Source organism: Zea mays, chromosome 9 (assembly GCF_902167145.1).
Source record: "Zea mays cultivar B73 chromosome 9, Zm-B73-REFERENCE-NAM-5.0, whole genome shotgun sequence".
Lineage (NCBI taxonomy): Eukaryota > Viridiplantae > Streptophyta > Magnoliopsida > Poales > Poaceae > Zea > Zea mays.
The window spans coordinates 44,961,795-44,976,900 of record NC_050104.1 but is presented as its reverse complement, the minus strand read 5'-3'; positions in this window follow the sequence as shown (position 1 = coordinate 44,976,900).

Genomic DNA, 15,106 nt, shown 5'->3' with positions numbered 1-15,106 from the left:
TCTCTTTAGGGAACACTTGTGAAAATACAATACTACAAGCGGGCCTCTTTAGGGACCGCTTGTAATAAACTCTTTTTGCAAGGGTTCACCTAAACTAGCCGCCTACAAATATATATTTTATAGGCAGCTAACTTAGCTCAACCGCTTGCAAAAGTTGCTGACTAAGAACAAAATACTTGAGTATTCATTATAGAATACTGCAACATACAACCCAAGAACAGAATACTTGAGTGTTCATTACAGAGTACTACAACATATAACCCCAAAACATAATACTTGAGTGTTCATTATAGAGTACTACACAACATATGGCCCAAGAACAGAATACTTGAATGTTCATTATATAGTCTACAACATCCAATACCCACACAACATGCAATACTTATAACTAGCCACTGAGTATTTTCTATACAATACTAGAGTGTTAAGAATAAAATACATACAACCAAAAACAAAGGAGTTCACAACACCCAATACCCACACAACATCATCTAGCTATCAGGACTCGTTTATGACTTTTAAGAGATATTCTTTTGCTTTAGAATCTTGTAGCACAATGAATATCTGACGATATTTCTAATCATCCTTCAATAATGTGGTACAATTCGTCATACTAAATGACCTTTAAAATTTTCATCTGAACTTTTTGTCTTCTCTCAGCAATGTAGCAAATTGTTGATCTATGCTTGATTTTGATAGGGAAGGAGTGGCTTCGTTGGACCTATTCAACCTCTTTGATTTGGATAGAATACACACAAGGAGAATGCTTGGAGAGATTAGTAGGAGTCGATGGGATAGTGTCAGGAATATTATAATGGAACGCATCAAGCCATGTATCCAAGTGCTTATAAATTGGTTCAATTCCTTCTTTCATACCAAAGGTAGTCAATTGGGAAGGCTCTTAAAATGAAAACAAGTTTTTGGATTATAATATGAATTGAATTGTTACCTTATGATGTTTGACTCTATTGCACTTCAATACAAATTGTCTTAATTCTTCTTGACTCATATTGTGTGCATACTCAACCTTATTTAGCCATTTGAGTACATGATCACTAGTAGCTTTCCATGCATTGTCTCCTTCAAATAAATACTTATTATTATATAGACTAAGAAGGACTCTTCTTTATTTTTGTGTGAATTGGGCTTAAATATGAAAATAAACTTACATTATCCAGAAGTTTTTAAAAAATATATAATCTGTTATATAAACCAAAAGCATTACTAAACCTCATAGGTGAGCTTCCACACAATTTTCGACCGAAGTGTTGGCGATTTACCAATCGAACGATATAAGGCCAAATATGTAGTTGTTATGATTAGAATAATTGACCTCTTCAATATACTTGTGCAAAGTCTTCAAGACTTATGGATCATATTAAAAAACCTTCTAGTTCATGTAGTCTTGAAAAATAGCCATAACCTTCGAGTAAAGAGTGTCATAGGCAATCGCTTGGAAGCAGTTTCTCACGATTGAAGCAAGACGAGCGAGTTCAGCGCTTGGGGCGAAAGCGACACAATGAGCCTAACGACTTGATTGAAGCAACAACTTAGTACCTGTGGCGGAGCAAGAACTCGAAGAAATGCATTCCATTTTGCTTCTTATGTTGTTTTAGTTAATAAAATATATAATAATAGTTCTACCATTAATATAGATATATCTAGAAATATATAAATATATCTAAGTAACAACTTAGACAAATATTACCTCATGAATATAATTATAATTTTAAATAATTAGTTAGTATCAGTAGTATAATAATTGTTAAGAAAATATTTTTATGATTGCTAGGACATTATATAATTAATATGTCTTATTCGTCACACTAGGTGATGATCACCAACCCTCTAAAATAACTTAATAAATTTAAGTTATTTGTGATCTTTGTAAGCCATTTAAGAGTAGGAGGCGATGAATAGTTATATATATGACCTTGTGCCTTGTAATGCTAGTGCCACCAGTGAGCGTCGCGTGCGGCCAGTGCCCTTCCCTGTCGGCAAGCAACATGTCTTCTTCGGGCCCTTCGATGACTAGTTCCTAGGTCTTCTTTGCTAGCTAGTGCTCAGGTCTTCTTCGACCGATTCGCTGGCGTGCACCAACAGCTTCGCCCACCGAGTCCTTCCTGTTGTGCGAAACTGAATAGCTAAGCCGATGAACTCAATTTTCTAAAATTTCATTTTCAATAAAAATTGATCCATTTGTGGAGAAATGTGTTAACATAACATAATAACATGAATGGCTTTCTTCATTACATTATAGTTGTGCACTTTATTGGAGCGAAGATGGAACTAGCCCTCGATCACCCCTCGTACTTATCCATTGACAAGATTTCTGTTGAAGGGTAAGCAGCTAGAAGGAAACGAAGACAGATATGGGGGCTCGGTGTTGATAACTCATTTTTTATTCCTAAGGATATCAAAAACAAGGCAACACAAGTTATTAAATTGAAAGCTTCTCCCTTCAATTAATTCTTCTTCGAAGGTTAATTCAAGGGAGAAGACGAAGGACGTAACAATAAGATGATAAAAACATTATGTAAATCAAGAGGAGTAAGATATATCACTCATCTGGATGTGCATACTCTTATTTATTTTATTCCTTTTCCAAGATATCAAATGATTACAATTGTACCTTCGGCTTCACAGAAGCGAGAGCTCGAAGATATCTTCGAAGGCTGCGCGAATCAATATTCTAGGCTCGAAACCGTGTCTTATGCATGTCATTGTTCCTTTATTTATAGTCATGGGGTACAACTTCGTATGAAATTACAAACATATCCTGAAATCGTATACATAATCACCACGACCATTATGATGGCAATATTATACTTTTCCATCTATATATCTTGCAAATCATGTCTTCCACGACCTTTAACTTCGTCTTGGCTTCGTAAGCCACAACTCACAACATAAAGCTACCCCTTTGACATCAACAGGCTTAGCGCTCTCGCGATCTTCAATCTTCTTAGGCTATCTCCAGTGAATTCTGTAAAATAGGAAACACAGAACTGTAGATGACAATGTTTGATACTTTTGTAGTGTGAAGTTTGAAATAAGAGATGAGATAGGGGATGTGGTAGTGGATCTGCTGGCGATGTCTTAGCTTTGACTTTGTGACGAAGGTGAAGATTTTTATTTGAAACTTGCTTTTCATGACAAAGTTAGTATCTTATAGACCTTCGGCGATGAAGACTCTCCCCCAATAGTAGCCCCACGTGGAATGAGCTCATTTTCATAACGAGCTTAGGCCATGAAACATATCAGGGAGGCCTTGCGCCGGAGGTCCAAAAATCACCTTCCCGGGCTCGTTAATGAAAATGACAAAAGCATGTACTTCGACATAAATAAAGGTGTATCCACGGTCCACTGGGTAGTGAGAAGGTGAACACACATCTTTTCGTGCCAATTCACCCTTTCGCGCCCTGCGCCTGATTCTTAGTATTAAAACAAAAATGTGTAGTGAGGCAGGACTACATTTACTGCCCCACCTATATGCTGCTAGTTTTTTCTCTGGCTCCAAAGCTTTTTGCTGAATACCGTTTTTAGAGCGAACTTGGGGTAGAACTCCTTGCTGAGATGGCCAAAATTCACACAACCGCTAGATTAGCCCCTCCCACTTTGTCGGAAAGCCCTTTAGGGGGAGGAAAACACATCAGACACTACGCCGATTTCCACCACGTCGATTCCCAAAGTTATGAAGGCTTCATCGGCACCGAAGTCCAGGAGCAGCTCGAAGCCTATAGAGGAAGAACACGAAGATCGGTCATCAAAGCCAAGACATATTGAGTGGGTCGGTCCATTCTGAAGGACAAAGATTTGAAGACAATGAAGGATCTTGGTTATTTTGGTGACAGGGTCAAGGTACGACTTGCTGGTGATGAGACAATCCCAAAGCCGAAGAAGAGTGAGGTTGTGGTTTTCAAAAGCTTCTTCTGAGCCTGCCTTTGGCAACCGATGCTTGCGAAGGTTTTATAGAACTATAAAGTTTATATGCATCAGATGACGCCAAATGTCATAGTCGTATTGGGTGTTTTCATTTGGGTTGTACGAAGCCATGGGGTTCGTACTGAGGCTAATGCCTTCTGTAGAGTGCATGACTTGCACTACCAGACGAAATCTAGAGGTTCTGATGGTCTTTGTAACAACTTCAACTGCTATTCCTTCGCCTACCAGAAGGATACTGTTTCCCCAGTCCTTGCATACTGAACAAAATGGCATGGTGACTGGACGAAAGAGTGGTTCTATGCTAAGGTGGATTCTAAACAACGAGAGGACTTCAAGGATATGGTGATGAGTCCGCTGCAGATTAGTTTCGGTCTGAAGAGACCAAAATACGAAATGAATGATACTGCTTAGAATTGTTACAAAGCTTTCAATGATGTTTCTGAGAAGATCATATCTCAAGATCTAATCCAAGAATTTCTTGCATACAACACTTATCCTACACACACTGGGTGGAAATTGCCGAAGGTGGTGAAATCTAGAGAAGGTGAGCTTGTAACTTTTGCCTTACAATTCAAGGAGCAAGCTTCGTTCCAAACTCCTTTGTTAGGGTGGCTGAAGCTCATTGAAACAAAATGTAATGAGATTTGTGGAAATTATCTTACTAAGGAAGACAAATCTTTGACATATGCCTTCGAGACCCAAGGGAAACGAAGGCTGAACAGAGTCACAAATGCTATTGGTTTTTGAAGGACCGGTGAGGTGACCAAAGGGGGTGAATGGGAGCCACTAAAAATTCTCGAACTACGAGAACACTGTGACTTGATTCCCTGATCCTATCCAACCTCTAGGGACACCAAAAATACTCTGCAAAAGAACAGATCAACCACAGAATGATCGATTGCTCCTACCAAGTTCTAGAGAAGAATAAGAGCTCAGCAAAACTTAAAAGGCTTGATTTCAACCCAAACTTTCACTAGAAACTCCAAAGGAGACACAAAATAAAAGTTTTGGGTCAAACTCCGAGAAAGACATCGAGTGGAAGTGTCGCTCGTAGGTGCGGTAGCCCAGACCACTGTAATTTATATAAAAGAATTCCCAACAATTATTATATTGAATCAAGTCACAAATGGAGCATTTGAAGAAGTGCTAAACTGCCAGGAGCTGGACTGTCTACGCCAGGGGGCTGAACGGTCCACTCAACCATGACCAGACGGTCCACGCCACCCTGGCGTACGGTCCGCGGCCCATTAGAGTAGATTTTGAACTCCCATTTCGCCTCAAAACTTTCAATCACTGATTCAATCAATTTAACCAATGGAAATCATTCAAAATTTTGCAGTATGTTCTCAAGGACTAGCATAACTGATTCCACCAAGTGATTTGATAAATTCATTACACAAATTCATATCAGAGAGCGATTTCTAGAAACCCTAGAACTTGTAAATTTGAATGAAATCCATGAGATTTTGAAATACCGAGATGACAACATTGTGATATAGTTCTAAGAGATCTTTCAGACAATCCACATGTGAATCCAACTCTCCGAATGCTTACAAACAACAAAGGAGCACTTTTGCTTTTGGTGAGACAATCCACATGTGATTTCTAGAAACTCTGGCGGCCTCTGCCCAACATATCAACCTGTCACAGACGGTCCACGGGGGAACGACAGATAGTCCGCTGTCTAGGAAATCCAGACTGTCTGCATTGACTTCGGACTGTCTTTGACCCAATATGGTAGACAGTCCACGGTCACAGCCTAGACGTGTCGTGGCCAGACACTTCAACTTTCTGAATTATGTCCATTTTTTCGAATTTCAAATGGATTTCTTTGCTCAAGTATGAACATTTTGACTCACTCAAGGGTTAGTATGTATGCATGAACATATAATATACTAGGACAACCAACATTGTCACATAAACTTCATAAGGTCATACATGAATCAAAAATTCACAAAAAATAGACAATAAATAACTTAGAGAGCACACACAAGAGCCCAAATGCACCACTACACATGTGTACTCTGCAACTTGCAAAACCTTGATTCATCCAAAGGTTTTGTAAAGATCTCCACCAATTGATCATCTGTCCCAATTGAACAAATTGAAATATCCCCTTTGCCAACATGATCTCTCAAGAAATGATGCCTTATATCAATATGCTTCGTTCTTGAGTGTTGGACCGGATTTGTAGTCAATTTTATGGCACTCGCATTTTCACACATATGAGGCACATTCTTGAAGGAAACCCCATAATCCAATAGTGTTTGATTCATCCACAAGAGTTTAGCACAACAATTACCGTCTGAAATATATTCTGCCCCGGTGGTAGAGAGAGCAACCGAGTATTGCTTCTTACAGGACAATGAGACAAGAGACCACTCGAGAAATTGATAACAACTGAAGGTACTCATCCTATCAACCTTGCAACCCACATAGTCTGAATCTGAATATCCAATTAATTCAAATTGAGCACCCTTGGGATACCATAGACCAATATTGGGGGTATGCTTCAAATATCTTAGAATTCTTTTGGCGGCTTTCAAGTGAACTTCTCTACGTGATGCTTGAAACTGAGCACACATGCATACTCTAAACATAACATTGGGCCTAGATACGGTAATGTAAAGTAAATGACCAATTATTGAGCGAAAAAGATTTTCATCAACAATTGTACCTCCCTCATCTAAGCCAAGATGACCATTTGTAGCCATAGGAGTCTTGATCGGTGTAATACCCAAATTATATTAAATAAAGTGTTGGAGTATTTGGTGTTTGGGGAATATTTTTTCTATTTTATACATGCATGAGTATACAAACATAAGTTACATAGGAATAAACCCCTTAATAATAACAAAATATAAATAAAATAATGAAAACATTTCTCCATGCTGGTATTTTGATTTGAGCATTTGATCTTAGTGTTAAATTCCCAACAAAAAATTGAATTTAAATTTGAAACTTAAAAGTAAAAAGGAAAAGAAATGAATAAAAGAAAAAAAGAAGAAAACATAACTACCTTTACTGGGCCACTCGAGTGAATTCGGCCCGCTTAGCCTACTGGTCGCGCGCAGCTCAGCCCCGCTGTGGCGCTGACGTGTGGGACCCGCCTGCAAGCCACTTACGCATGTGCGCCTTAGTTCCTCGACGCCGACAGGTGGGCTGGCCCGCGCTAGTCACTCACCCGTCACCAGTCGCTGGGGAGGGGGTCCGATGTTTCAGTCTCATGTTGTCTCCACGGACTCGAGGAGGGATCGCTGTCAACTGGGGTCCATCGGTCATAGGCTCAGGGGCACTGTTGATCTTCCCCTGTCATAACCACTATGTCGCAACAATTGTCGACGTCGTCGCACAAATCTTGCTAGCTCGGTGCCACCAGCCTAGCCGGGTATAAATCTGTGATGCCTATGTACCCCCTTTCCCTATTCCTTGCTTAGACCTAGCTCGCCACGCAGTCGTCGAAGAGAGGGAGCCATTGCCGCAGTGTGAGGAGTGCCACCACACTGGGTCCTCTGCGCCTTTCTCTAACTACGGTGGATTGTTGGTGGGGATTCGGATTGGTCCGAGGAAGACAGCCGCAGCTGTAGCACGTCGAGAGGATCCTCGGGGCGACCTTTATTCGTCGCCGGAGTTGAGTTCCGCCTTGGATCCACCTTCCTCTGTCGCCGCTCGCATCTTCAATCGGATTCCAGTGAGAATATCCCCAGGATGGTTCGCTTAATCCTCTTCTCTACGTTCTGCAGGTCGATCGCGAGTTGGGGGCGTGGAATTCGAGGCTCGATGGGTGGTCAGCCATGGCGCCGCCTCGGGGTTTGCCGCTGCCATATCACCGCCGGGTTTGGGGAGGATGAATGGGCGTTGTCAATCCCGTGATCAACGGTCCTGATTAGAAGATGAGTGTCTCGGTCGTACTTCAAATCTATGTCGCATATCGGGTAATGGACGTCCCTGGATGAATGTGGCGTGGTAGAATTTGGCCCATCGGATTTGGATCGGGCGATCGCTATCGCGTACCGCTTTGGTGAGTAGGGGATCTAATGTGAACTGTAGGATGGAATCGGACGGCTATTATCACCCGGTACCCCTTCGGCTAGAAATTTTACTAAAGAGACCTCGAGGATTTAAAATATCAACACGCAGTGCAGGCCATAAAGAAAATAATTAGAGTTAGCCCCTAAAATTTTGCGCATAGAACCCTGAACTTCTCAAATATAGTGCGTGCAATCCAGAACTCGAGGGAATTAAACAAATTAATATAGAAAATGGTTTTTAGTATAAAAATAATTTAGGATCTTGTTTAATTCATAGAAAATTAATTTTAACTCCTTTTTGGTCCATTCCAGTTGTATTAATTTTGTATCAATATTGTTTATCACAAGGTAACTCTGTTTTATCGTGAAAAATAGATTAAAATTACTCACCTAGTTTATCCTGTGCCAAACACTTAATAACTTCGGAAAATCATAACTCTTTAACCATAACTCCAAATTTAGTGATTCTCGAACCTACGATCTCGTTACGATGCATAGAATATTATTATTTAGTATGTTCTCATGTTTGGTGTGATGTTAATTTCTTCTATTCCATGTTTGCTTGTATTGGTGCGAGTAGACGAGCAAGTGACTGAGAACTTAGAGGCTCGGCAGGTAGAAAATACTCAGTAGGAGCTCGTTGAAGGCAAGTTCTGCCCTTGATCACTTCTATTTAACCAATAATGTCCCTGTTAAACATTATGATTTGCATAGGTTAATTTTGATGCGACCCAATAGGTTACCCCAGTTTGGCTATCTTTATACCTTGTTTACCACTGAACTTTTGGGTAGTACCTGCTATTACTTTATGTGGTTTTGGGTGTTAAGATACACATTATTCATGATCATGCTTTTATTATAAATTTGTTATTTACTATTCATGACAAGATCATTATGTTAATTGGAACATGGAGAACCACCTAGGAAGACAATGCTACCACAAGGGTGGTATGGGACGCCCTTAGCTGACTAATTAGGAAAGCTCGTGGATGACTGCCTTACTCGAAAGGGGCGATGGCAGTAGGGGAGTGGTCGGTATAGGGAGGTTCTCATGTTGATTTTGCTGTGATGGCTTTTCAGACGGGGGATTCCTATGTTGCGCTCCGTAGAAAATGTAGCGGGTTTTCTGAAGCTAGTGGAACTTTGTAAATGCCTCGTAGTGTTATCGTGCCTCGCTTCTTTGGTAGAGGTGTATGGGATTCATGACCCCTTGGCAGATGGGTAACATGACTTGTGGGTAAAGATGCACAACCTTTGCAGAGTATAAAACTAGTATATCAGCCGTGCTCACGGTCATGAGCGGCTCGGACCCTCACATGAGTAACTTATGGAATTAAATTTAACTAGTCATTTGCATCGCGGTCATGAGCGTCTCAGACCCTGACATGAAGAAACAAATTGAATGGTGATGATCAACTAAAATGAACACGATGATTTGTTTCCTGAGGTTCGGTTCCAATGAACCTGCTCCCCGTTGAGGAGGCCACAAAGGTCGGTCTATTTCAACCCTTTCCCTCTCTCAATCGGTCACCTAGATCGGTCGAGTGCTTCTTAATCTCTTGGGTCACAAAGACCCCACAAGGATCACCACACAATTAGGTGTCTCTTGCTAGCTTTACAAATCACTTAGAAAATTTAGAGAGAGATGAAGAAAGCAACCTAGCAACAAATGCAACACACATCACCCTCTCTCAAGTCACTAAACACTTTTGATCACTTGACTTGATTATGGCACTTGGAGACGATTGAAGGCTTTCAATGTGTCTTTGGTGTGTATTCTTTGCTCTTGTATTGAGTGTAGAGAGTGGAAAGCTCGGATGGCTTGAATGGTGGTGGTTGGGGGTATTTATAGCCCCAACCACTATTCTAGTTGTTGGCTGATTTCTCTTTTGATGGACACACCGGAGAGTCTGGTGCGCGCCAGATAGTGCACTATTCACTGTCCGGTGCGTGCCACGTTAGCCGACTGTTGGGGTTTGGAGCTGTTGACCATTGAAGTCGTCTGTCCTTGTGGTGTACCGGACAGTCCGGTGGCAAACCATACAGTCTGGTGCGATCTAACATCGTAGACTGTCACTGACCTTTTGACGCTTCAGACTACGCTGCAATCGACTGTTGGCGAAGATGATCGTTGCTCGTGGGCTCACCGGATAGTCCTGTGCTATCACACCCGGGTTTCGGGGCACCAAGACCCAGGCGCGAATATAATCACTAGGTGTGCTGGGACCTAGTCTCACACATATGATGAATAGTGGTACAGAAACGAATGTCACATCTTTACTATATAATAGGAGTTCTGTACAAAATAAATAAATAATTACATCATAAGGAGACAACGATTGAGCAACCCAAAGTTGACGGGAGACGATGGCCTATACCTCTCACGAACTCGTCACAGCATCCTCCATGCGCCTCATCTTGCAGTACCTGTTCTTAACCTGTGGGGGTGTGAGACAACAAGGCTGAGCTCACATACCTTCATCGCTCAACAAGTTGTGGGGAATAATGTGCATGACCTCACCAAAGGTGGGAGCTCATGTGAAGTGTAAGGCTTACCAAAGAGAATGGTTGAAGCTGAGCATTGCTTTTAAAGTTGGTCAAAATTTTATTAGCAGTTACTAAGTGTAAGTAGATACCAACCCAAATAAGTAGTAGATCAAAATTGAGAACAACACCCACAATGCAATGTGTATGACAAATTAAGTTTACTTCCATAAATTAATCATGTGAGGGTCCGAGCCGCTCATGACCATGAGCACGGATGATATACCAGTTTTACACTCTGCAGAGGTTGCGCATCTTTACCAACCAGTCATATTACCCATCTGCCAAGGGATCGCGACTCCCATACACCTCTACCAAGGAAGCGAGGCAGGGTAACACTACGAGGCCTTTACAAAGTTCCACTAGCTTCAGAAAAACCCGCTATAGTTTATAGAAAGCTCCAATGCAGGGATCCCTCGCCTGACCGCCATCGCAGCAAAATCAACCTAAGGACCTCCCTACACTGACCAGTCCCCTATTGCCCTTTCCCCTATCGGGTAAGGTAGTCTTCCACTAGCTTTCCTAATTAGTCAGCCAAGGGCGTCTCATACCACCCTTGTGGTAGCACTGTTTTCCCGGGTGGTCGCTCCATGTTCCAATTAACATTATGATCTTATCATGAACAGTAAATAACAAACTAATAATAAAGTATGATCATGAATAATGTGTATCTCAATACCCAAATCTACATAAAGCAATAGTAGATACTACCCAAAAATTTAGTGGTAAACAAGGGACAGAGATAGCCAAACTTGCTCTTCAAGATTATCGGACAACTTGTACAGATTATTATGATTAATAAGAACATTATTGGGTAAAAGAAGTGATCAATGGCACAACTTGCCTGGGACTCGAGATTCCAGGTACCAACTTGCTCTTCAAGATTCTCAGGCCTCACTGCTATTCGTAGCAATACAAACAAACATGGTATAGGCAGAATTAACATCACATCAAACATAAGAACAAACTGCACATGAATATTTTATGCGTCGTAACGAGATCGTGGGCTCGAGAATCACTAAATTTGGAGCTACGGTTTAAAAGATATGATTTTCTAAAGTTTTAGGAGTCGGGTATAAAAGAAATCAAGTGCATAATTTTAATTTATGTTTCATAGCAAAATAATGTTACCAGGGGATAAACAATATTAATATGAATTTATTGCAATTGGAATGGACTAAAAAGGAATTAAACGAATTTAATATGAATTAAACAAGTTTCTAAATTTATTTTTATACTAAAAATCATTTTCTCATAATTATTTTACTTAATTCAAGTACTGTGGACCGGGGACACTATTTCAGGAGAGCTCAGGGTTTAATCCATAAATTCTAGGGCCTCATAGTAATGGTTTTTAAGCAGATGAGGATGGCGGGTTGTTTTGTGTATAATGTGAGGGCTCTTTTGTGAAAAACGCACGGCGCAGGGGCACCAGAGGATCTGGACCATCCGATTAATCACCAACCGCCTAGATTAGATGTTACTTTCATTGAACTGGTTTGCACTATTAGCCCTTGGATCTGGGATCCATGGTCAGAGTTTCACGCGACCCCAAAACCGTCCGATCACTGGTTGACGTCAGGGATTTAATGCATCGAATGGGTATGCCCAACCTAATCCCAGCCGTTCAAAATAGATCGCACGGCAGTGAGTCATCTTCCTTCCCATGCCAAAAGACTAAGCTGGCGCCCACCCAGAGACGGCGATGCGCTGACCAGGGGCGCCCCAGCGAACCAGGACCCATATCCCCCCAGTGCTTCGGTGCTCGATTCCTAGCGAATCCAAGTGCTAATCATCGCGATAACCATGGGGAAGCGATAGTGAGGACTCACCGAGACTTGGAGCGCGGATCCGCTCGCCCGTGGTGGAGCGAGATTTAACGACCACTCCCGTGAACCGACCGGAAATTCGCCGCCCCGGGTTGCCGCCCTGTCATAGCAAGGCCACAGGTATGAGTGGTGCGCACCGGCGGTCACAAAAAACCGCAACCCGAGCGCCAATTTGGTGGTGTGGCGCGATACGGTCTGCGGCGGCTCCCTCCAAGTTCTCTGTTGCCACCGGTTTTGTTCTTCGGATGGACGAGAGGAGGTTCACGGAAGTTAATATAGAGGCAGGAGAGAAACAAGGTCCGAGCGTACGGCGAAGATCACGGCCGCACACAACGATCCGTATCAAATCGCGTGCCCCCTAGATTTTCTCGCTATTTGTTGCCGTGAAGATCGCTTTCGGTGAAGATGATGAACCAGTTCCGCGGCCCCACCAGTCAGCGGTTCAATGGTCCTGAGGCAAGCACGCCAGAGAGAGTTGGAGAGCGGGGACCAACGACAGTGGCGGACGGCCATACGCGGCGCCAAGTAGCTGGGGCGGCCCCATCCGTCAGCGCAAGTTTCGTGGCTGGGCTGGCGCGGTAAGAAGGGTCTAGTGGGACGAAAGGGGTTTTGTTGTCCCATGGTAGCACAGTTCACTTCGTTTATTATTTTTTATATCCTTTCTAATTTCTTTTCAAATTTCAAATTGAAGGGTTCAAACCGAATTTAAATCCCTATTTTGAACTTGGAATTTCCAAGGGGCAAAATATCCTTTAATGTGAATATAAACTCTAAAGTTTTACAATATTATTATTTATTCTATTCTTATTATTTATTTATGGGAGAAATAAAAAGGTTCCATAAACATTTCCTTTCTCATTTTCTATTTTATGTTTTTATTTAAAATTGGAGGGCAAGTTTATGTTTTCCATAAAATGCATTACCACAAAATCATTAACCAGAGATCAACCCTGCTTTATCTATTTATTGGTCATTTAACTAATTTAGTACACTTAATTGATTATGAAGAGGAAATTCCCTACTAAATTCCAAAGGTTTCAAAAAATTCTAGAACCACTATCATTGATATTCTTATATCTTTATTCCATTATTTTATGATATAAATATTTTTTTGTCAATTTTAGGTCTTACAAATCCTACCCCCTTAACAGAAATTTCATCCTTGAGATTTGTAAGAAAAAAGATGTAGCTCTTTTTGTCTCAAAATATATGCACAATCAAAACTCTCAGCATGATGCATAACTTATTAGCAAAACATAGGGTCAAGTAGACCTTATTATTAATCTTAAAATAATAAAATAATATCTACTACTAAAGTAATATTTAGGTCTTACAAATAGTACTTAAATATATATATATATATCTACATTTATGTTTATATATTTATATGCTCTAATCTTGCTGCTTGTTGACTTCTTCACCAACTTCTTCATCTTCAACCAGTACTTCTTGGTTTTCAGGTTCAGCCTCTACTTCTGAATGGTTAGCATGCCTCCAGTTGATAGATAAGGTCTGACTCTTGCCTGCCGAAGCCAGACCCTACTTCATCGGAGCCGGAGTAGTATAAGCGGCCATGTTGGGATAATAGTTGGCGTAGTGTCCAGACTGTCCACACTTGATGAATGATCTGTTGGTGGATGTATTAGGTGCAACAGGTCTCGTTGGAGTGCTTGCTTGAGGAGGAGGAGTTTGTTTCTGTTGAGTCTGTTGTCCGGAACTGCCACAAGTTGGTGTACTTTGAGTGGTAGTATATCGAGGACGGGAACTACTTCTAGCATGTCCCTGGTTGGCAGCCCTTCTTTTCTCTCCAAATTCAAACCTCTTGTTTTCCACAACAATAGCTTTGTCTAGTAGTCTCTAGAAGGATAGAAATGTGTGTGATACCAGTTGGTATTGTAGTGGTTCAATTAAACCTCTCAGGAAGAGCTCATGCTTCTTCTCATCATCCTCAACATCCCTAGGAGCATAACGTGATAGCTGAATAAATCTGTCCCTATATTCGCTCACGGACATGCTTCCCTGCTTGAGGGATAGAAACTCCTTCCTTTTTATCTTCTTGAGTCCAGCTGGAATATGGTAATTCCTGAATTGAGTGGAGAATTCTGCCCAGGTGATTGTGTTTACAGCAGCATTGGCAGCACAGTATGCATCCCACCAATCTGCGGCGGGGCCGGTATGGCAACCCGATGCATTTAGCACCTTCTCTCTGTCCGAGCACTGAGCTATGTTGAGCATCTTGTCTAGAGACTTTAACCAGTCATCAGCTTGTAGTGGGTCTGGGGAGTTAGAGAATGTCGGTGGTTTGTGACTCATAAACTTCCGGTGCTTATCCCTTGGTGGATCTGGTGGTGGTGGAGGTGGTTGTTGTTGCCGTTCCAACCGTTCTTGCCTCATTTCTTGACGCATTTCCAGTCATTCCTGATGCATTTCCTGGCATTGTTGCCTCATCTGATTTTGCATTTCATGCATCATGTTGGTCATTTGTTGTAGTATCTGCATTTGAGCGGCAACCACTGGATCGGTCCTTGCCGGTGGAAGATTTGGAGGATTCATTTTCTGTTTGCTATTGTCTGATAATCCTCGTGTTGTGGGGGTTAGCAGGTAGATCGATTCCTCCTCCCTTCCTGTTATTGACCATCTGGGTTAGAAGTATATGGTAAGATAGTTTTGCAAGGGTTATTTAGTAGGCAGAACAGATAGGCTAGTAGCTGGTTATGAACTGAAGATTCTTTGGCAGGGCTTTGATCTGTTGTTTTA